The sequence below is a fragment of the Quercus robur genome, chromosome 2 (genome assembly GCF_932294415.1).
Source record: "Quercus robur chromosome 2, dhQueRobu3.1, whole genome shotgun sequence".
Taxonomy (NCBI): domain Eukaryota; kingdom Viridiplantae; phylum Streptophyta; class Magnoliopsida; order Fagales; family Fagaceae; genus Quercus; species Quercus robur.
Window position 1 is genome coordinate 49,360,278 of NC_065535.1, and position 24,079 is coordinate 49,384,356.

The 24,079-nt window shown below is 35.7% G+C and overlaps 1 long non-coding RNA gene and 1 pseudogene across 2 annotated transcripts; one reads left to right on the top strand and one right to left on the bottom strand.

The window, feature by feature from the left end:
- Window positions 1-210: 210 nt before the first annotated feature.
- LOC126713852 (uncharacterized) lies at window positions 211-10,990 on the bottom strand. 2 transcript variants are annotated; one of them, XR_007651463.1, is made up of 5 exons: window positions 10,664-10,990; window positions 8,840-8,895; window positions 5,867-5,927; window positions 1,253-1,272; window positions 211-551 (listed from the first exon to the last, which is right to left on the bottom strand). It is a non-coding gene; the product is annotated as an uncharacterized LOC126713852 (long non-coding RNA). The 2 variants fall into 2 exon arrangements; XR_007651464.1 differs by having other exon boundaries at window positions 211-564.
- Window positions 10,991-18,942: 7,952 nt separating this feature from the next.
- Window positions 18,943-20,748, top strand: LOC126699927 (putative glutamine amidotransferase GAT1_2.1; annotated as a pseudogene).
- The last annotated feature ends 3,331 nt before the right edge of the window (window positions 20,749-24,079 follow it).

A 24,079-nucleotide genomic window follows, 5' to 3' on the forward strand; every position in this document is an offset into this window, starting at 1 on the left:
CCGCTATATGTGTGAAGCTTTAGTGGCGAGCTATAAACGCCACTATAGGTCTTCAATTATATCATAATTTTAGTCCTTTAGCAGCGGTTTTTGCCCGCCGCTATAGTTTTTTTTTTTTCTCTCTCTCTCTCCTAGGTTCTAAAACCACATATCTATTACAAATAACCTGTAATAATTTTAGCTCCACTAAGACAATACCACAAATGTAACTAGATAACCAAACTAACATTATATTAACATAGAAATATATTATCAAATACATAACATTGTCAATAACCATCATCAAAGTTCCAAACTAATGCCACAATCAAAGTTCCAAAGTATTTAAAAAAAATCCTTCAACACTTCCAAAAAATGCAATTGTTCAAATGTACTTCTTTGTACACAAAAAGCCATCAAAAAATTATAGCAACCTCGCAGCTATAAAACAAAGTATGAGCAAGATGAGACTGTTTATCCACCTTCACAGCAGGGTGCTCAACTTCTAACATCTTCAGTATTGTAACACCATCATCAGTAATTGTCATGTCTCCAATATCATCAACGAGCATCTGAAACCATCAACTAGAAAGCAAATCAAAATTATACCCTTTGGCAGAACTACATAGTCCAAATAAAAGCTTAGTAATGAAAAGGGAAAAAAAGGCAAGTTACAAACACTTCTATCAATCAAAATTGAAAACATAGCAATAACATTGACACACAATTAAGTATTTTAACTATATCAAAACCTTTGCAATCAACAGGGAAAAAAGTGTATGTCCCCAATGCCTCTCTATCAATTAATATCCATGATTCAATAACATTAACATGCACTTCAACATCTTCTCTATATTTCTATTATTAAGTTACATAGTCTTTACTGGTTTGGTAACCTTCTGAACTTAAAAAATGCAAAAGTAGACAAAACATAAATAAATAAAAAAACCAAAAAACAGAAAACAAAAAACCAAAACAAAACAAAAAATACCCTTTAATCTTCACTACCTTATACAAATGCCATTCCAACCCATCATGCATACACGTATGAGCAAAGTCATAGCTTAGAGAAGAAGCAGTATGCTTAATTTCAAATCACATGGACAAAACTAAGCATATTGTTCATTACCTTACAAAAATAATTGCAAATTTCAAAATTCCTTACATTATAAATGAATATTAAAAAAAAGTATGCACCCGAGCGAGCATGCACACACTTACTATAAATGGTACATTTGGTTATGCATTTTGGGATATTAAAAGAGTGTAATACCTTGTCGAGTCTGACAGGACCTAGTGAGAGAAGCAAACCATGGAAACAACCAAGGGAGAAGCAAACCATGGAAGCCAATCATGTAATAGTTGACATGCACCAACAATACAAACAATTAGTCCAATCTTAACACAATCAAATCTCAAATAATTGTATTAGAACATAATGAATTCCTTAAGAAAAAACACACAAACATTGAGATATGATTTTAAGGGGAAGAAATTAACTAGAGAGAGGTTTTGAAACTCTAATCATTAAGGCAAAATATAATGAGTGATAACAAAAGTATTAACTACACTCATCATCATTGTAGTCATCATCATTAGACTCATCATCATTAGACTCATAAACATCATCGCTAAGTTTTTTATCATAATTCTTGTTCAAGCAATTCATCCTCACTAATCAATGGTGTATCATAAATGGTTCCTTCTTCATTAACTCAAGCCCAAGCATGACTATCATTTGCATCATCACATGCATCGTCAATAGTTATGTTATAAGGGACATTCTCAAGATAGGTACCCACATCATCATCACGTGAAGCATTAATACCTACATCAAACACCTCTTTAGGTTTTGTTTTGACCACCACTGCCCAATCTTTACATCTCATATCTTCCACATAAAACACTTGTAAAGCTTGAGATGCTAATACATAAGGCTCGTTAATCAATCGATCACCCGTGTGTATCAATCGTGAAAAATTGGCAAAGGGAAATCCAAACTCATCTTTTTTGCATCCTCTCCCGCTCATAAAGTCAACCCATTGACATTTGAATAGTACATATCGATGCTCGTCAGAGTAGTTCACCTCAATAATATCGATTAGTACACCATAATAAGTAACACCACCTTCAGTAACAACATAAACTCCACTGTTTTGAGTTTTCCTAGTTGCCTCAGAGTCTTTGGTGCGAAACTTCAAACCATTTATAACATAATGCTTGAATTGTTTTGCTTCATTATCTGGATATCGAGTAAGCCATATGACTTTATCAGAGAGTTTCTTTTTCTCAGATGCATCCATTAACATCACCAATTATAGACAATGGCATTTATTTTAAGTATGCTATCTAAAGTGTTACAGCCAAGTTTTATTTATAGACATTGACATTACCTATTATAGACAATAAAATTATATATATATGCTTTATTTATATAGTTCCTAAACTAGTTGTAGAATTTCTCCATGTGCTGCTTTTGAATAACATCATCGGTTACATGAAAATGGAAATTAGCCTTGATCTCCACTATGTACACTATGTGGACAAACGTGTTAGTGTTAAGTTAGAGTATTGTATTTGAATGCCATGAAAGGATACACAATGACATATTACTTACTCGTGAAATAGGGTGATTTCTTCACAATTGAATAGCACATAACGATATACTTGGATCCATGAATTTGAATCTAGTGTAATACTCACCACCGCTCCCATAGATTCCTTGACATTCTTTACAGACCAATTGAATGCAATTTCAACAGATTTAAAATAGCATGAGAAAACTGCTAAGCATTCCTTTGCTATATACTTTTCTAAAATGGAGCCTTCTGGATAAGTTTTATTTCGCACGTAAGACTTAAGTCTTGACAAGTACCTATTGGAAAATCCAAGATCAACAACGAGAAATTGATAAGTTAAACAAAACCAAATACACCAAGTTACTATATGTGTTACCTCTTTATGGGATACATCCAACAATAATGTATTAGACCAGCAATTTCAACAGATTGAATGCAATTTCAATAGATTTAAAATAGCATGAGAAAACTGCTAAGCATTCCTTTGCTATATACTTTTCTAAAATGGAGCCTTCTGGATAAGTTTTATTTCGCACGTAAGACTTAAGTCTTGACAAGTACCTATTGGAAAATCCAAGATCAACAACGAGAAATTGATAAGTTAAACAAAACCAAATACACCAAGTTACTATATGTGTTACCTCTTTATGGGATACATCCAACAATAATGTATTAGACCAGCAACTTTGGCTTCGCTAGCCAAATGCACGACTAGATGTACCATCACTGAAAAGAAAGAAGGAGGGAATATCCTTTCCAATTCACACAATGTCATTGCAATTCTCTTCTCAAAAGCCCTAAGTTCCTCCATATTCAGTACTTTGGAATATATCTCCTTAAAGAAACAAGATAAGTCAATTAAATGCCTACTCACTTCAGGGGGCAAAGATCCATGTATTGCTATCTTAAAAAGTCGCCGCATAAGATGTGATTATCATGGCTCTTCGTTCCACTAATCTTGCGTTCTTTGAGTTTAACGCAACGTGAGATGTTTGAAGAATATCCATCTGACACTCTTACATCCTTTAAAACTTGTAGAAAACCATCATTTTCACTAGCATTCATATGGTAGCAGGCATGTGGCATATGTGTCTGATTATTCCCAACATTTTCCAAGTATAGTTCACTTTTTATACCCATATCCTTTTAAGTCTTGACGTGCCTTCCATTTAGCATTTATCTTGCCATCCAAGGTCAACAATATGCTAATTATATTATTGACTATATTATTTTCAATATGCATCACGTCAAGATTGTGATGCAACACATAGTGCTCCTAATAAGGTAAGGTGAAAAATATACTTCTCTTTTTTCACAGTTAAGGCTTCCTCCCATATTTTTCTTTTATTGGGCAAATTGACTATTTTCTTCCTAAACACATGATTGGATACAACATCCGTTTGTAACATGATTTCCCCTTCGGATACTGTAGTAGGAGCTAATCTCGTATCAACATGCCCATTAAATGAATTTTTTTACTTACGGAATGTATGATTACTATTCAAGAATCGCCTATGTCCAATGTAACTAAATTTCCTTTCATATCTTAACCAACGAGACTGACTATCATAGTTACAAGGGGGATATGCAAGAGCACCTTTAGTACTCCAACCCGAGATATCACCATATGCAGGAAAATCATTTCTGGTCCATAATAATGCAGCATGCATTTAGAATGATTTTTTGGAAGACACATCAAACGTTTCTACTCCAACATCCCATAACTCCTTTAGTTCTTCTACTGGGGGTTGTAAGTACACATCTATATCGTTCCCAAGTGAGGTTAGACTGAGAATCGATAATGATAGTATGAAAGAAGACCTTTTCATGCACATCCATGGAGGGAGATTGTATGTGATCAAATGACAAGCTATGTACTATAAGTACTATTCATATTCCCACACGGGTTGAATCCATCGGTTGCTAATCCAAGCCTCACATTACGAGGCTTAGATGAGAACTCTATGTACTTAAGAGTCAAAAGATTTCCAAACTTCAGAATCAACAGGATGCCTCATTAACATGTCATTCACACGACCATTAGCATGCCACTTCATATGATTGGCTGTTTCAAGAGACATAAATAGTCATTGCAATCTTGGCTTTAAGGGGAACCACCGTATGATTTTTGCAGCTTTCTTCTTTCTTTTCTTCGAGGAAGTATTAGTACTTTGTTGACCTTTAGACTCATTACTTTCCCATCTTAAAAGGTTACAGTTTGGAAAAGCTTTAAGGTTGACATTCTCCTTCCAATATAAAATACAATCTTTAGGACAAGCATGAATCTTCTCATAGCTTAAGCCCAAATCCTTAATAATCTTTTTAACCTTATAACAATCTTTTGGCAACTTAGCATTTGAAGGAAGAAAATCAAGTAAAAATTGCAGCAACATGGTAAATGATTTGTTGGTCCAACCATTAAGACACTTCATGTGGTACAAATGCACAATGGCTGACAAATTGTAAAATGCTCACAACCTTCATAACAAAATTGATTAGCATCTTCAAGCAATTTCATAAACTGAAATGTATCTTCATTAGGACATTCTATGGGTTGTTGCATAATAAGGACTTCTTCCATTAGCCTAGATGTCATATCTTGTATGGGAAACATGTCATGCAACATGTAACGAAGATTGGCATACTCTATCGGGTTTTCTTGGACATGACTATTAGGAATTTTAGTAGAAGTCTGTGCAGATGATGATTCTCCATTAAAAACCCAAGGGTTATAACCCGTAAAAATCCCTTTTGACACCAGGTGAACTTGTACGACATCTATAGGTCACGAATTTGTATGCACACATTTTCTACATGGACATGAAATTGTTCCATCCAGGTGTGCATGGTTAGATGCAAAATTCAAAAACTGTTGGACTCCACCTAAATATTCTCGTAACCTTCTATTGGTAATTTTCATCCAACTCTTATCCATTGCTATAAAGTGGTTTACAAGAAATACCTATAATGTGATTTCATGAAAGCACAAAGTAAGAGTTAACACACAATTTATTTACACAATTTCACTTTAATTTAAGAAATAAATCATCTTTGATCATTCACTTTCAGCTATGTTCCTAAGAAAACAATGAATTTAAATGCATACAGAAGTTATCAATACATTTGGTAAATATAACATCATTATTATTAATAACCTAAAATGAATTAATCAAATAAAAACAATTCAACAAGAATCATCTAATATTATATAAAACAATCAACACTCCCAATATTAGCTAAAACCACCTTATTACTCTATGCAAGCCATCTGCTTGCCCTAATTCGAGAGAGAAAGAGAGAGAGTGTACCTTAATTCTTTCACCAACTTCACTTACTTTGCCAGCAATTAGTTGTATATGTATTGCTACTCTGCACATATATCGTCATTATCAACAGAACTCTATCATGAACTCCACACTGATTAATAAGTAGTTTCTAATTCAAATGCTATAGCAACCATAATTCAAAATCCATTTCCTCCATTTTTCAGCCATCAACATGAAATTACTTAAATCAAATATACAATATATGCAATTTTGTTTTTATAATATAAAAGGAGACTACAAACTTGCAAAAAGATATGCAATTCATACTTTAGTTAAATATCCAAATCACTTTGAAGTTGGTGCACTAATAAGTATAGTAAAAGTAATCCAATGAATAAAATTTTTAGATTAATTTTTACATGTGAATCAGAATGAAGCATCCAAGTATTAGGAATTCATACAAGAGTCATATATACAAAAGCAACAACAAAGGTTGAATACATTTATAGAGGATAGTCTTATCTTTTTGATGTCAAGTCAGGCTTGCAACAAGAAAATGTAATTCCTCCACAGTCAAAGTGAATATTCTCAGCAAATTTTATTAAGCTATACACTACTACTAAGAGCAACCAAAACTACCAAGGAAAGGATTGAAGAAGTATTACCCACACACTTAGGGATGGCAATTTTTGCCCGACCCGTGGATACCTGGTCCGGTTCGACCCTAATGGGTCGGGTTTTACCCGATCCGATTAGAAATAGGGTCGGGTATGGGTTTTAAAAAAATAACCCGAAACGGGTCCGAGTTTTATTAAAAAAACCCTAGACCCGACCCGAGACCCGACCAGTATAAAAACCCGTTAAAAAACCCGGTACCTAAAATTACAAAAATACCCTAATATATATATAAACCTATAATCTAACCCTAACTATTCCCTCATTTCTTCTTCACTCTTCAATCTTCAGCTGCCGCAGACCCTCTCCCTCCTTTCTGCCTCACGCCTCACGCGCAGCCCAGTCCAACACTCCTCACTCCTCCCTCCCTCACGCCTCCCTCTGCCTCACGCCTCCCTCCTCCCTCTCCCTCACGCCTCACGCGCAGCGCAGTCCAACAGTTCCTCACTCCGATCAGCTCAGTCCGACCCTCCCTCACTCACACACTTCCTCAGTCAGTCAGTCACTGAGTCGGTGAGCCTTCCCTCCCTTGCTCAGCTCAGCAATCAGTCAGGTATTCTTAATTTCTTATTTCATTTTCACCGAGTCCGTGAAGTTCGTTTTTATCTTTTGATTCTTTTCCTTAACTGCTTTGTCTTAAATATCTTTGTTGTTGAAAGGGTTTTTTCTATTTTGTATATCTGCTGGTAATAATAATGTTTATTAGGGTTTTGGGTGGGTGAGGGTTTGGTTTATGGGTTAAGGTGTTTGTGATGTTATATTGTTATTGGGATTGTTAACTATTGAGCTGTTGTATTTTGTGAGAGATTTTCAAATTAACTCTGTTAATTTTGTTTTTTGTGTTTGTTAGGAATGCAGAGCTTAAAACGGAGATGGAAGACACAAACACAGACACAAACAAATTTGGGAGTTGTGCCACAATTGATGGGAGTTGTATCACAATTGATGAAGATTAAACATTTTGTATTAATTTAGTAGTTTTTTTTTTAATTTCTTAGACTTGTTGGATTAATATGTTGGTTTGTAATTATTCTAAACTTTAGGGATTTATTTTGTAGCTTTTTAATTTCTTGGACTCGTTGAACTTTTGATACTTGTTTCTTGGACTTGTTTGATTTATTTTATTTTTATGTTTAGCTGGTGATTTTAGTTATGATCTAGGTAATTTATTGATTTAAAATCTTGGTTATGATTTATTGAATTATGATTATGATATTAGTTATGGTTTATTGATTTATAATTAATAGGTGATTTATTGATTTATGATTAGTAGTTTATGATTTGGCATTTGGGTCACGTTATTTAGGCTTGAATTTGAATATGTAGGTTTGAATGTAGGTAAAAATAAATTTGGGCTTAATTTTTTTATTTGGAATATGCAGGCTTGAATGGCAAAAATAAATCTGGGCTTGAACGTAAGGAAAAAATAAATCTGGGCTTAAATTTTTTTTTTTATTGGTTGGGCCACGAATTGGGCCCAAGCCCTAAACGCGGCCCGCGGGACCCGTGGGGCCCGGCTGGGGCGGGTCCGGGCTCCGGGAAAAACCCGGTTTCCTAAACGGGTCGAGTTTGGGCTACGGGTCTAGCCCCGCGGGTCGGGTCCGGGTATGGAAAAACCCGGCCCGAACCCGACCCGTTGCCATTCCTACACACACTAGTCAGATTAGCCCTTTCGCTAGCAATTACAGGTTTCCCTTCGTTGAGAAAACAACAAGAGTAGATAAATAAAAATGAAGTAAAGAAAATACAAGCTCCTCTTATCCCCAGGTTGGTCGCCAAGAAAACCAAACTAAGAGTAACTGAGTTTCATGCTACAAAATAAGAGTAACTAAGTTTCATGCTACAACAAAACTATTAAAGTTTGATAAACCAAATTATGTCAACAACAGTAGCCAATATGAATAGAAATGATGAATCTTACATTGTTGCCAACAAGGTCCACTCAAACAAAACAAAGTACTAAACAACTGCTAGGCTTTCATAGTTTAACCCTCTAGTTTTGTTGAATCGAAACCGCGATAACATAAAACATAAAAATATTAAAATCCCATATTTTTTTTCATTCTTTCATCTACTCCCTTTCCTCAAATTACTAATAATCTAATAACGAGTAGCATGCATACATAAAGGTCTATCAAACATATTTACACAACTAAACTTGCTATTAGCATCAGCTTTAGCTACCTCACTTTCCATATAAACCTTCAAATTTCTAACACCCACCACCCACTACATTAAAAAAAAAAAAAAAGACTTAAAATTAAAATTCAAAGCAACTTAACTAATTGCTAAGTTAAAGCACCACACACACACACAAGATAATGTAATGAAAAAATGTACCACTTTTGGAAGTGCGACTATCATCGCCAACACGGTTCAAACCAGCAGCAAATTTTCTGCATCAACAATATAATAACATTAAATTTAATATATTTTTAAGACAATAAGTGGCACATAAATGACAAGAAAAAGAAACCCAAGATGATTTTATAATTTATAGGAGAGCAATTGCTTTAAAAATAAAGAAGAAAAAGATTAAGAGGAGAGGCTACCAACTTAGTATGCTTATTAAGAAGAAAAACATGAGGTCTTTCAGTAAACAAGCCAAAGAAGCGATTGCATAACAGGAGAGAAGTAGTTAACAAGATTAATCTTTCTTTTTTTTAAACAGAAAAGATAATTCAATTAAACAGTGGAGTAAAGAAATGAATATTAAACAAACAAAAGTAAACATTTAAAATATATATATATATATATATATACACACAAAGGTTTAGCTTCGCCTCCTACATTATTTTTACCCCTCCGTTTCTTTTTAGCACTTTGTAGAGGATCAGGTTCCAATTGCTTGTCTTAGGGAAATGTATGAAGCAAAGGGCCCTGGCAAATGTAGGAGTGCATTTTACTTTTAAGGGGTTATAAGAAATCCAAACAAGAGATGACTAGCAATATGCAACTTTACTATTTTTTGCTTAGTAAAAAGTTCATTCTTTTTTTGGGTAATAGGTAAGAAGTTCATTAACAAGAAAACATGGAACAGAACAAGTACAAAGGGGGTGTACAAGAATATCTCTTATTGTTGCAAATTAAATTTAAGAAAGAGCATGACTCATCCAAACTAAATCACTAGCACTTACATAGGACTTCATTTGCTGTTGGCAAAAGGGAAAAACTGGAGGTCTTGAGGGAGGAGGGGTGGTAGTCACTTAGGAAAAAATTGAAGATTTATCAAAAGGCCTCTGGAGTATCATTTGGCAAGGATTAAAGCTATCTTAGCTACTAAAGGCCATTGAATAAGTCTCTAGTCCTTTTGCAATGCAATAAAACCATGTTCTGGACTTGGCAAAAGTGCTCATTGATCAACTTAGTTATGATTGTTAATTCAATAAGACCTCTTGCTTGACGTTAATTAGGCACGAATTCATGGATTAGGAGTTGGACTAAGGTGGAGAATTGTAGAACACAGATCACCATACAAACTACCCCAATTGGCCTAATGCTAGATAATCTTGATCCTTTTGTACCAAAATCTAAATCTAGTCTGACTCAAAGAATTAAGCGACTGGGCACATGGAAAAATATTTTCACAACAATACAGAGCCACAAAGTGAAGGAAGATACCAATAATTGGAATTGGTCCAATTACATAAACTTATTAACTGGAAGGGGAAAATGTGGCCAGTATGATCATGGAAAAGTAATGTCATTTATGCAGGGAATTTCCTAGGAGAAAAAAAAGTCTATTTCTTTTATACCTAATTTCAATCCCATATGACTTCCCTCCATACTCTATGGATGTAAACATAAAGAACCCATGCCTAATTTTAGATAAGAATCAGTCCTCTAATTCAAATTTCCTCATCTATTAAGAACCCAATTCTCATTTATTCATGTTAAACACTTATCTTAACAGTCCTGACTACCATCCTTACAAATTCATAAAAAATCAAGAACACAAAAAGGACAGAATTTAGAAAAAGGAAAAGTATTAGAGATCAATAAAGACAAGAGTGTAGTGTACATGTCAAGCTCTTTAAGGTTGTAAGCATGGCGAATAAGGAGAAATTAACAATTTGTAAAAATGTTTGTGTTTTTGTTAAAAGATGTCAAAAGATGTTTGTGTTTTTGTTAACCTTAAATACCATAACAATCTATAAAATGTACCTGAGAAAGTGTGTGGTTTGGTCGAAGATCGAAATCCAATCCTGATGAGGCTACCCGACCCGTTGGCGGGAGAGAATGGCGATGGTGACGGCGAGGCAGAAGACGCGAGGCGACGATGGCTGGACCTGAAGAGAGTGGCGATGGCGAAAGAATCAAGGCGGCGGTGGCGGAGAAGCTTGGTTATGGCGAGGAAGCTTAGTTTTTGTGAGAGTGAGATTTTGGGGCTAACGGCACTAAAGCTTGGTTTTGTGAGAGTTGAAGCTTGGTTTTGTAAGTGAAGAGATTTTAAGAGATGAGGTTTTGGGGCTAACGGCACTGAAGTGAAAACCTAAGTGGGAAGGCAAAAAAAAAAAAGAGGGAAATTTAAAGGTCTATTGCGACAGTCCAACCCGCTGCTATAACAAAGAAAAAGTGCCGCTAAAACTTACATATTGCAACGGTTTTCAATACCACCGCTATAGTATCCTCGCAAATACTATTTTATTGCGGCAGGTTTTTGGAGCGCTGCTATATCTAAGTAAACGCCGCTAAAACACATATATTGTGGCAGTTCTATGTACCGCTGCTGTAGCGTGCCGCAAAAGATTAGAACTACTATGGTGGTTTGAAAAAATGCTGCAATATGTGACATATAGCGGTAGCTTTTGCACTTGTCGCAAAAAAACCACTACAATAGTACAAATTTCTTGTAGTGATTATAAATTGGCCAAAGGTATGGATTGGACTATGATTAATATTGACTTTGACTATATAATTAGGGAATGCACGTAAATTTTGGCTACCGAGTTTAAATCTTATTTGAAAAAAGAAGGCTATGATGAATTTCCCGCACTCATGAAAATCTTTGGCTTTTCCCTCAATTTCCAAATTTTGACATGAATTTCAGTATAACCCCAAGGATAAAATGAGAATCTATGACCGGAATTTCACAGAAAAACATAATTTGTGGACCTTTTATACGCCGATCAAAATTGTGAACTTTTTTTTATTTTTTTTTAATTCAATATACTTGACTTAAAGACTTTATCAAGTTTGAATTGACAGTTTGGCACCATCTATAAACAAACTTCAACACACCTAAAGAGAGAGAAAAATAGATAAAGAATAGAGGAAAAGAGGACGCAACGCAACCCTCTTCTAAATCACTTCTGAAGGATATAATATAATCAATCTTCCTACTTTCTAAAACTATTCTTATGCACATGGTGGTTTGTTTTATTTGCTGAGCTGGTCATTTGACAAGATAGAACCGAAGTTTGTAAAACCACGTAAATACCGGGCCATAATTAAGCCCAATCGTCAAATGTAGACACGTGCATTGTGGATTAATGGTTATTAATTAGCCAAGCCCATGGGCCATTTGACAGTTTGATGAGTTACTGGAAATCAGATGCAAACATTAAATTATATTCAGTGGCCAGCACTGCTACCAGATGTAACAATTTTTAACACAGTTGAATTAAATTTTTTTTTTTTCTAGTTCTAATTTGGACCATCAACTCATCATTGATATCATTTTTTTAATCTACTTTTAACAGCTACCACTTAGGCAGGTGTGAAAGTTTTTGTCAATTATTTGTGCTCTTAGACTTATTGATTAGGAGTTATATTTTGTGGCAAAGTTGTGGCACAAAAGATTGTTATCCTAGATTAGAAACACCCAAAAAATTAGAAATGGAAGCCGGCCATGTATAACTCTTGCCGGACATAAGTAGACCAAATGAGCCTTGGGTTCAAGAGTAGGACCCAACATGGGACAAAATAGAAATCCTATTCTAATATAATTTAAGTGTATATATATATATATGTGTGTGTGTGTGAATTTTGTTAGGAGTGTGGGTTTGAATTTTGAACTTTAAGAGGCAAAATTAAAATTACTCTAAATTTTGTGTGTGAAAGGATCAAATACTTATTTTCAATTTTTCATTAAGAAAATTGCAATGCTATTTACCATACAAAAATCAGGTACGGATTGTTTCTACTGATAGTCTGATATAGCATGTTCCACGTTCATATATAGTAATGGAAAATGCTCCACGTTCATATATAGTAATGGAAATGATTAGCTTAATCTTAGGCAACCTATGCATAAACTAATTTGACGTTAAGGGCCCAATGAATTATAATAAGACACCTAATCATCCACATGCCCTTTATATATATATATATATATATATATAAATATATATATATATATATATATCATGGGTCCAGTTAATGTGTGCTCTTAGGGCACACATTAAGCCATCTTTTTTTAGAAAAATTTTCTTGAAAAAGCTATCAATACTTTTTCAATTCCCGAGACTTTTTTTTTTTTTCCCGAAAATAATTAATTATTGTGCGCCCTTAAGACACATATTAACAAAATCCATATACCATGTACTGTTCTACTAAACAAGACAGCTATCTAGGGATGGCTATGGGTAGGGTATGGATCGGGTATACCCATACCCTACCCGAAAATTTTACCCATGGATACTCGAATATTAATACCTATTAATATCCATACCCGAATCTTACCCGGATATATTATTTATGGATATCCATACCCTACCCGAAACCTATTTATTTTATTTTTTTTAAATCCAAAACATTTTAACTTAAATTATTACCCCTCCACGTGTATTTTTTCCCACTCTTTGGTCTATTACTATTTCTGTTAATCTTACCTCCTGTTGAATCTGTCCAGTGACAGTAGCACCTTAGGATCTCCACATCATAACCGGCTCAACGAGAGCGCTGCAACTCCAGCGACGGCCACCGAAGATCTCATGAACATCGGGCTCGTCGTTGATTTCACTCTTCTTGATGATCTGCCTCCGACACCATTGGTTTGTTACTATTTCTGTTAATCTTACCTCCTGTTGAATCTGTTCGGTGACAGTAGCGCCTTAGGATCTCCACATCGTAACTAGCTCAACGAGAATGCTGCTGCTTCGACGATGGCCACCAAAGATCTCATGAACATCGGGCTCATCGTTGATTTCATTCTTCTTGATGATCCGCCTCCGACACCGTTGCTAGAGTCGACGAATCTTTCTGATAACAGGAAGAATCCTCTTCATCAAAAAAACGGCGATTTCATTCCTCTGTAGTAGCGAAATGAGAAAACTCTAAGCTTTGTTATGGATCCAAACGTCGATGGTCGTTTGCTCCAGAAATTTCCTCTTTTGTACTGCCATGGTGACATTGTTGCCAGCTCCATCACCATCCTCTCTGATGCTAAATTCCGTTCGAATCCAAACAAGTACGACCGCTTCAATAGGAAATCTCTTCCATTGAATCTCTCCTCCAAGTAATTATTGTGATTGCTGTTGTTGTTGTTGTGGTTTCTCTTTAGAGGGAGTGAGTGACAGTGAGAGAGGTTTTTTTTTTTTTTAAATACAGGTCGGGTTTGGATAATATCCATACCCTACCCGAATAATTCGGGTAATATCCATACCCTACCTGGTTAAGTTCTACCTATGAAGAATCGGGTATTACCCGGAACATTTGGATCGGGTAGGGTTGGATATCCATTAACCAATAGGTATGGCCATCCCTACAGTTATCTCATGAATAATTTTCGAAAACACTGTGCTCTTGGGAAACTAAAATAATGGATAACGAGTTAACAAGTAAACTGAAAATGCCAAACTGCCGTCCCTCCTGCACCCATTTCCAAAAGAGAATGTCATGTAATCCACAAGATAATTGTGGTCAAAAGATTTGAGATATGAATTATGATCTGTTGTATAAAATAATTTGTAGTGAGGCACAAGTAAAATTATATTGAAAACCATTATTAAACAAACGATGAAGTCACTATATAATCAAAAGATTATTGTAATTTGTATGCAATTCAGATATTATGGTTTTTTTTTTTGTTTTTTATTATTTTTATTTTTTTAAATGATATAAGAGCATTAACATCAATTGTGCCAAATGCCAACCACTAAAAAACATGCTGCATAAGGTGTTTCAAATGCCATATTTATTTGCGATATGCTACAGTGCCATGCTAATAATAGGATGACACTGTAGCTATATTCTAAAAAATTTATTATTTTTGTATTCCCTCCTCATATATTTTACTCTCTCTCTCTCTCCAATCCACTCCGATTGCTCTCTCTTTATCTCTTCCCTCTTCTCCTCTCTACCTCCCTCATCGATCAAGCCGCTGCCATCGATCTTGGCCTGAAAATACCATTGTCGCTAGTCTGAAGTTGCCATCGCCTCTTGTTTGAAGCTGCCATTGCTACCTTGGTTTGAAGCTGCCATCGCTACCTTGGTCTGAAGTTGCCATGCCGCCTCAGTCTGAACCCATCTTAGCCATAGCATGAAGTTGCAGTCACCGCCTATTTGGTGCCTATCTCAGCCACGGTATGAAGCCGATTTGAGCCATTATTACCGATCTAAAGCCACCACCACCGACAATGAAAGCCACCTGTGGACACAACAGAAAGTGTTGGAGTCACCACCTAGTTTTTGCAATGGTTTAAGAACCATATATATAGCGTCTTCTCAAGGAAGGACCATTGATTTTACTACTAGAGATATGGAGTTGGAGTTTAGGTACGTTCTTGGGAAGGTGTTAGGCACTTAAGATCGCCCAACCCTAAGATTGGCCTCCCATCAATGTGTCTTATGTCTTAACCTCAATAAAATCATGTTCAATACTTGTATTCTAAACTCACACAAACACTAGCATACATCTAAGTATAAAAGATGACATCATTCATCCCAAAACACATATATATCCATCCATAAAGCAATAAGAAACCAAACCACACACATATACAAACCCTAGCATTTATCTAGCATGTGAAAACCCTATCATATCATACATTTAAAACAAGGTAGCAACTCAATCATGGCAGCAAGGTATCATGGCACTCACAAAATTACATAAAGCATGTGATTGGAATTAAAAGACATAAAATGAATATTCAAACAATATACATCATCAAATGCATGTTCATACAAATGCATGACTTACCTTTACTTACCTTTTAGCAACACAGCACCTATGACATCATGTATGAGCATATGAATGCATGTACATAGCATCTTAAACAAGAAAACCCTAATCTAACAAGTTAAAAACAAACAAGCAAATAAAACATATGAAACAGGGACTCAGATACAGATATGTATGTAAAAAGGACTTAAACAGAGGCAAAATATGTGAAACAAACAAACCAAACAAAACAGAAATCCAAATTAGGGTTTTTGGGCAAATGCTTGCATATGCAGACAGAGGCCTGCGTACGCAAGCCAAATCCTACGTACGTAGGATTTGACTTGCGTATGAATGTAGGATTTGGCCTACGTATGCATGCTTATGACATGCGTGCGCAGGGTTGTTCAAAAACCCTAACCTAGATCACGAAACAGAAAAGCAAAGCATAAAAGAAAAACATTAGTCTAACAACCTAGCATGCTTATAAATGTCAAACAAACATAAAGCTAAGCTAAACAAGAATATATAAATAGAAACTAAACAAGAAAAACATATTAAAATGACAAAAGAAAGATAGAAAAGAAAAGAAAGCTAAAATGAATACCTTAAAGCAAAAAGCTCCTAGACTTGATTTTTAACCGTTACCCTCAGTCAAATTTATTTACAAATCAATAAGAAAGTTATTAGCAATGTTAAACTAAAAGGATTGGGGACAGTAAAGGTCTCAATCAAATAAACTGACTTGAGGGTGTTTTATGAAAAACTCCCTTTTGATTCACTATTTTCTAATGAATCTTATATTTTTCTAGTGAGATTTTTGTGTTTTTTGAAAATGTACCATGTAAGGCTTTATATAATAGAAAAAAAAAAATGGGGTTTGGAACGGCTCCCTGACGATACAAGATTCATTCCAAATCTCAGCCATTATTGCAGAAAATTTGCATTTTTTTTATGCTTCTGAAACCCTAGCTGCGTACGTAAGAGTGAGCCTACGTACGCATGCTTTGGCCCACGTAGGCAAGCTGCTATCCACATACGTGGGCCAAGGGCCTCTTTGGTAATTTATTTCTAAAAATAGATTTTTACTCATTTAAAAAGTTATATTTTCCATTTTAACACTCCTTAAGTCAATTTGATATTTGACTGGACTCTAAATTGGCCTTGGGCCTTAGAGTTCGGGCATTATTAGGGAACAAGGGTTCGAGTTGTAAGGGGTACAAAATGCAGTGTCTACACCAACACTACTAGATCTCTATGCCTTTCTTACCTATTTGTTTTTATTTTTTAAATCTGGTTTGTGGTGGTGGTGGCTGTGGGTTTCTAGCGATTATGGCTGTGGGTTTGTTGTGATTATTTAGTTGGATTTAATTTGGTTCGTTTTGAGTTATGTTTTGGGTTGTGGAGGATGCGGTGGTTATGGATGTGGTTGTTGGTTGGTGGTGGTGGTTATTGGTTGTTAGGTGGTGCTCGTGTGTTGCCCACTGGTTGTGTTTTGTATCGGGCTAAGTTATTAGTTAATATTATTTTAATGTATAGAATTGAAGAATAAAAGATGTGATGTAGAGTGAAGTGTAAAATGGTATGTTAAAATAATAAAAGCTTTTTTGATGAGTTAAAATGACATATTTTTCAACAGTTGGTGCTCATGCTCTAAGTGACAATCAAAAAGATAATCATCATTAATACTTAATTAATTCTCAAAAAAAAAAAAATTCTTTTGCTGGTTTAAATTAATGTTACACGTCTTGCATTTCAAATTGCACAAAATTTTTTTTTTTGGTTGAGAAAATGCACTAATTCATATTTGTTTAATATAATGAGAAAGCAATTACCTACCCCTCAATGTTATGAGAATTTTATGTAATCGTGATATGTAATACCCTTCTTACATGTATGTTTCTTGCAAAAAGTATCGAATAATGTTTTTTGATTCAAGTTTCAACGGATAGAGTTCTCCAATATTTGAGGTCAACATCTAGTCAATTTTGCCTATGTTGCACTATTGATCACTTCCTACACGTGGTCATGTTAGTGATTATCCAAGTTGTAACTTGTAAGGAACTTTCCAATAACTAAAGAACCAGAGTTCAAATCTTTTGTCCTATTTTGTTTGTTCCACTCTATACTCCACCTATAAACAAATGCCATGTGTCCATCTATTTAATTAAATTTGATTTTTTTTTTTAATTTTAATTATCTAAAATAAAATAACACCTCACACCGGCCATCACCACCCACCATCAACCTTCGTCGGCACCGTCCTCTGGCCGCCGTCTGCCTACTGCTGGCCTCCGACGTCGTCAGCATTGCCAGCCACGGCCAACCCACCTATTAAATTAAATCCAACCCCATCCCCACTGTTGCTTTCAAACCGACCAACCAAAAACCCATGTTTCAAACCCAAGCCAATATCATCAAATCCTAATAACCAAACTCCAAAGAGAAACTAAATCATTGAATCAACCAAAGACAACAAAATAAATCAAAGAGAACTAACACAAAATGGGTTCGGTAATAGTATAAAAATCAGGAAATAAAAGAGAATGAAAATGAAAATTAAAGAGCAAAAACAGAAAAGTAGTCCAAGAGACTAGGAAGAGAAAAAAAAAAAATTTGAGAATGAGGAATGGGTTTGAAACGTGGGTTTTAGCTATGGTGATGAAACATGGGTTGGAAACACGGGTTTCAACTATGGCGGTTGGTGCGGACTGGAGATGATGTTTGGCAATGACCAAAGATGTTGGTGGCGCCGTTGACTGGTACCGATGAAGGTTGATGGTGGTGGTGTTGGGTTGAAGGTGATGATATTGGCTTGGGTTTGAACTTTGAAACATGGGTTTCACCTAGTTGATGGGTTTGAAAGGAACAATGGGGATGGGGTTGGATTTAATTAAATAGGTGGGTTGGCCATGGCCGGCGATGCTGACGACGTCAAAGGCCGGCAGTAGGCGGACGGCGGCCGGAGGACGGTGCCGACGAAGGTTGATGGTGGGTGGTGATGGCTAGTGTGAGGTGTTATTTTATTTTATATAATTAAAATAAGAAAAGTCAAATTTAATTAAATAGGTGGACACATGACATGTGTTTATTGGTGGAGTATAGAGTGAAATAGACAAAATGTGACAGAAGATTTGAACTTAAAGAAGCATGGGTGCAAAACTACTAAATATGTCACGTGAAATAATAACAAAGAAAACCTAAAGATTTGCAAACTTAGTAATAGTGTAACACGCAAATCATATACCGGGGGTCTCAGCTTTCTATTAATAATGAAGGAAATTATCAAGCTTCAATCTCTATAGTTTAAAACGTGTCATCTCATTTCAGGTTTTCATCCATGGTTGCCAATTCAGTGGTTAAACCTCGTGTGCTTATTGTCTCCAGAAGAACAGTTCGTAAAAACAAATTTGTAGATTTTGTTGGTATGAGTTTTTTATTATTTTTATGTGAACGTTATATTCTAAAATCATTTACATGAACTATACTGGTCTTCTTCTCTAGCTTACATGAAATATATTTTCTTTCAGGTGAATATCATCTTGATTTGATAGTTGGCTATGGAGCAGTTCCTGTGATTGTTCCACGAGTTTCCGGAGTAGACAAGTTGTTGGAAAGCTTTGAGCCCATACATGTTGTTCTTCTTTGTGAAGGAGAAGATATTGACCCCTCTCTCTATGAGAAAGAAACGTCTAGTCTTTCATCAGAAGAGCTTGAGGAAATCAAGAAAAGTCATGCTAGTGATACTGCCACAGACAAAGAAAAGGATTTGATTGAATTGAAACTAGTGAAAATTTGTCTTGAAAGGAACATACCATACTTGGGAATTTGTAGAGGTTCTCAAATCCTGAATGTTGCATGTGGTGGTACCCTTTAACAAGACATAGACACTGAAATTTCAAAAGAATTCCCAGTTGATCACAATGTGACACACATTAACTATGAAGACTATGATGGGCATCGACATGTCATTAAGGTAGTGGATGGCACTCCTTTGCATCACTGGCTCAAGGATTCTTTGGAAAAGGAGAGTGTGGAGATTTTAGTGAACAGTTATCACCATCAGGGAGTTAAAAGATTAGCCGAGCGCTTTGTTCCCATGGCTTTTTCTCCCGATGGATTGGTTGAAGGGTTTTATGACCCAAATGCATATAATCCACAAGAGGGTAAATTTATAGTGGGATTACAATTTCATCCAGAACGAATGAGACTAGAAAATTCTCAAGAATTTGACTATCCTGGATGCTCATCTACTTATCAGGTAATAGATATGTGTCATTTTTGTTTTAAGATATGTAGGGACTATGAAGTTAATGAATCATATTTTGAATTATCTGAAGAAAAAAGCTAAAGATTTGAAGTTTTATTACAAAAGGCTTAGAAATTAATTGATGCGACTATGATTATGATCAGTGTCATATATTATTATTATTATTTGTATCTTTTATTTAAAATTAACACATTAGCTGGTAAATTCAATGTTAAAAAAATTGTAATATTTCTAGCATCATTCACTCTTGTCTAAATTGCCTAAAATTTGTATAGGAGTTTGTGAAGGCAATAATTTTTTATCAGAAGAAGCTTGAAAGATCTGTGTGCGTGCCAAGACCTTTACTGTTCACACGAGAAGTGGAGAAGAAGAGAAAACTCATTGGTCGAAGTTTATCTCTCACAAGAGACAGGTTCACCTCAGGCTGTGGCCTGGATCCACTAAAAGAATCTGAACATGAAGCTGAATTTCTCAAGGTACTAATCTTAGATAAAAATTTTCTCTCTTCCCTTTTCTTTCTGTATTTAGCTTGCAGGAGTGGGGAAGGGGAGAGTGGTTTGGTGTTTAATAATCAATCATGCATGAATTCTATGCTTTGTTTTAACCTTTGCAGTATGATAAAAGCAGTTTCAGTACCCAGCAAGAGTTTAGGTTGATGGAGATGGGTGCAACAGTAAGGAAATCAGCTTTCTACTATGATATATTGAATTTAAAGGAAAAAAAGAAAAAAAGAAAAAAGAAATGGTGGCAAGGAATGTCATGGGAAAAATGTCAGTCCAACAGTTAGGCACTCTTTTGTCTTTCCACCGTATGATGGGGCTAGTCTGTCAAGAAATGTTAGAGACAAAACTTCATGGCAATGCCACTGACCTTTGATTTTGAGTTGCCAGCTCTACCCTCCATGATTTGTTGTTTATGAATTGTAGCACGTCTTTATGATTCATCTATTTATTTTTGGTTTTCATTTCTTTTCCGATGGACAATAAAGATCAAATCCAAAGTCTACTGATTGCTTTTTAATTTTAATGTGAGAACTTTTTCCAATGGCCTCTGTGAATGTACAGTTCAAATAGTTGCTTGAATGAATAGCTTTACATAACAGAACGGATCCTAATGGTACAAGTGGCTGGACTATATATGGACACACGCAAAGGATTCTGAAATGTGTTAAATATATATGAAAATCATATCAAGAAATGCGCATGAAAACATTGAAAAGCGTAAACGGTATACATGCCCCCCCAACCCCACCCCAACAAGAGAGGTGATCATAGTCATGGGCACGTTGCATTAATAAGCCATGAAAGCTTGTATCACTCTTTATGCATTGTGGTTGCCCTCGATTGTTTCTGTCTAGCTAGATGCAAGGTTTCGCATGCTGACATGCATGTACATTGCGCACCGTACGGGAGTTCATGGTGGAAAATACTTGGGAAATTTTGAGCAGTGCTCCAGGACTATTTAATAATTATTGGTTGGGTGCGTTTGGTACACCATAAGTGGAATGCCATTGGTGCTTATCATATGTGTCAGACCTTGGAACCGATAACTTTAAGACTCCTTCGGAAACTATAACCGGTAAAAACTCCTTTAGAGTTACATTGTTACAATAAGTGCATTATCCTCTCTTTGGGACCATAGTTCTTTGGAACTAAGCTACGATACTAATTAATCTAACCAAGCATGATTCCTTGAGGACTTTAAAACACATCAAGGGATCATATATAGTTACACATATCTTTTATAAGTATCAATTCTCAAAAAACTCATTTGCAAACTCATACAAAATATGCATCTTTATCAAGGTATCAAACATGAAAACATTCTTAAAATCTAGTTTGTGCATATTTAACAAGTAAATTTCAAGAATCATTCTTAAAGCATAAATATTTCAGTGCATCATGCTTTTAAAATCTAGCTCGACCACAAGGGTTTACTGTAAAATAATAATTTCAAATTTTGCAGCATCAACATGATAAAAATAATTGGGTAGTAAGAATGTTCAAATATTATAATATTATTCTTATTTTTCTCTACAAAAGCATATATTTGAGAACTTGTAGGCATTTTAGAAAAAAAAAAAAAAAAAATTAACAAATTCTATTTACCTCGCAAAGCCATATCAGTTCAGCCCGAGATCTCCAACATATCTCAACGACTCAACTAGAATTTAATGAAGAATAGCTCAACCCTATCAAATAGGCATTAGGCACATGACTAAAATTGAAAGATTTGGAGCTTGCAAGTTGGTTAACAATGGCGGAAAATGAGTAACAGAAGAGAGAGAGAGATAAATTCTATTAATCAAGCTCAAAGAAATACATTATACTCAGCTCTATTTATAGAGCATAATTACAATACATCAAGAATCTTCTAGAGAAAACTGTACTAACAGAATTACAACAAGCTTGCAACTATTGCTCCGTGAAATTAGGGATGACAGCTTGGATAACAGTTACTGTGGAAGCTTGAGGCTCAACGATTCACTGAAGGTCAAGGCTAGAACAGAGTGACTCATCAAGCACAACCAGAGATAGAAAACAGAGAAAGTCTTGAGTCACTGCTATTGAAGAAGAGTCATGAAACGGCATCATTCTATTAACTTAAACACACCGTTTCTCTTCAAGGCAAAATACACTTAAATAACACGACACCGTTTGGCTAAGAGTCCGTTAGAGAGAAAATAGTCGTTACTCTTCTTCTTCTTCTTCTGTTTTCAAATTATGCCTTTGCCTTTGACTTTCAACACTCACCTTAACTTCCCCCCTTAAAACCATGGGGTCAACAGAGACCATGATTTTGGACCTGAGAAAAACAAAACGAGAGGTGGAAAACGTCAGCAACTTGATCACCCAGGGCAATATGCTTGACTTGAAGATCTTTGTGAAGCACCTTTTCTCGAACAAAGTGGTAATCAACCTCCACATGTTTGGTTCAAGCATGAAAAATGGGTTTGATCCAATTGCAAGGGCAGAGACATTGTCACACTAGAGTTTGGGAGGTGAGGAAAGAAAAATACCAAGATCTTTCAACACCTGTCGAAGCCATGAAAGCTCAGCTGCAGTGGAGGCCAATGCTCTATACTCAGATTCAGTAGAAGATCTAGACATAGTTTCTTGCCTCTTGGCACTCCAGGTAATGGGTTTGTAACCAAGGTAGACCATATAACCAGTGATTGAACACCTATCATAAGGATCACCTGCCCAATTTGAATTAGAAAAGGTTGAAAGGGAGATTGGTCCAGGTTAAAGAAACACCCCATAGGTCAATGTGCCATTAACATACCTGAGAATTCGTTTAGCTACAATTAAGTGAGCATCAGTAGGAGCAGAGATAAATTGACACACCTGTTGCATTGTAAAACTGAGATCGGGCCTTGTGAAGGTCAAATAGTGAAGAGAACCAACCAAACTCCCGTACTCATGAGGATTAGAAAGGAAGGAACCATCATTTGGAAACAATCTAGAATTGGGAGCACAAGGGGTTCGAGCTAATTTGGAAGAGTGCATATTGACCTTGAGAAGTAAGTCTTAAGCATATTTGGTCTAAGTTAGAAATAAGCCTTTGGATGTTCTGGTGATCTGAAGACCAAGGAAGTAATGAAGGGGGCCCAAATCCTTAAGTTCAAAGGCTGCACTGAGTTGGGTAATCAAGGAGGACAAGAATTGTAGGCTGTTCCTAGTCATCACTATGTCATCAACATAGACAAGAAGATAGACCACCAATTTGCCTTATTGAAGAATGAATAAAAAGGAATTAGTTAGAGAAGCCTGAAACCCCATATGAAGTAACTATGTGGAGAATCTCTTAAACCAAACTCTAGGAGCCTATTTGAGATCATAGAGAGACTTCCAAAGTTTGCAAACATGGTTGGGATATGCAGGGTCTACATAACCAGGAGGTTGAACCATGTAAACTTCCTCCCTTAAGAAACCATGAAGGAAGGCATTACTTACATCTAGCTGTTTTAAGGGCTAGTTGAATTGAATAGCAAAAAAGAGAATAATCCTCACAGTGGGTGGTTTAATAACTAGACTGAAAGTTTCCTCAAAATCAACCCCATATTGTTGATGAAACACCTTTGCAACCAACCTAGCCTTGTACCTATTTATAGTGCCATCACTGTTGTGTTTAAACTTGTACACCCACTCACAACTAACCAAATTCTGAGAAGGAGAGGGTGGAACCAAGGTCTAGGTAACTTGCC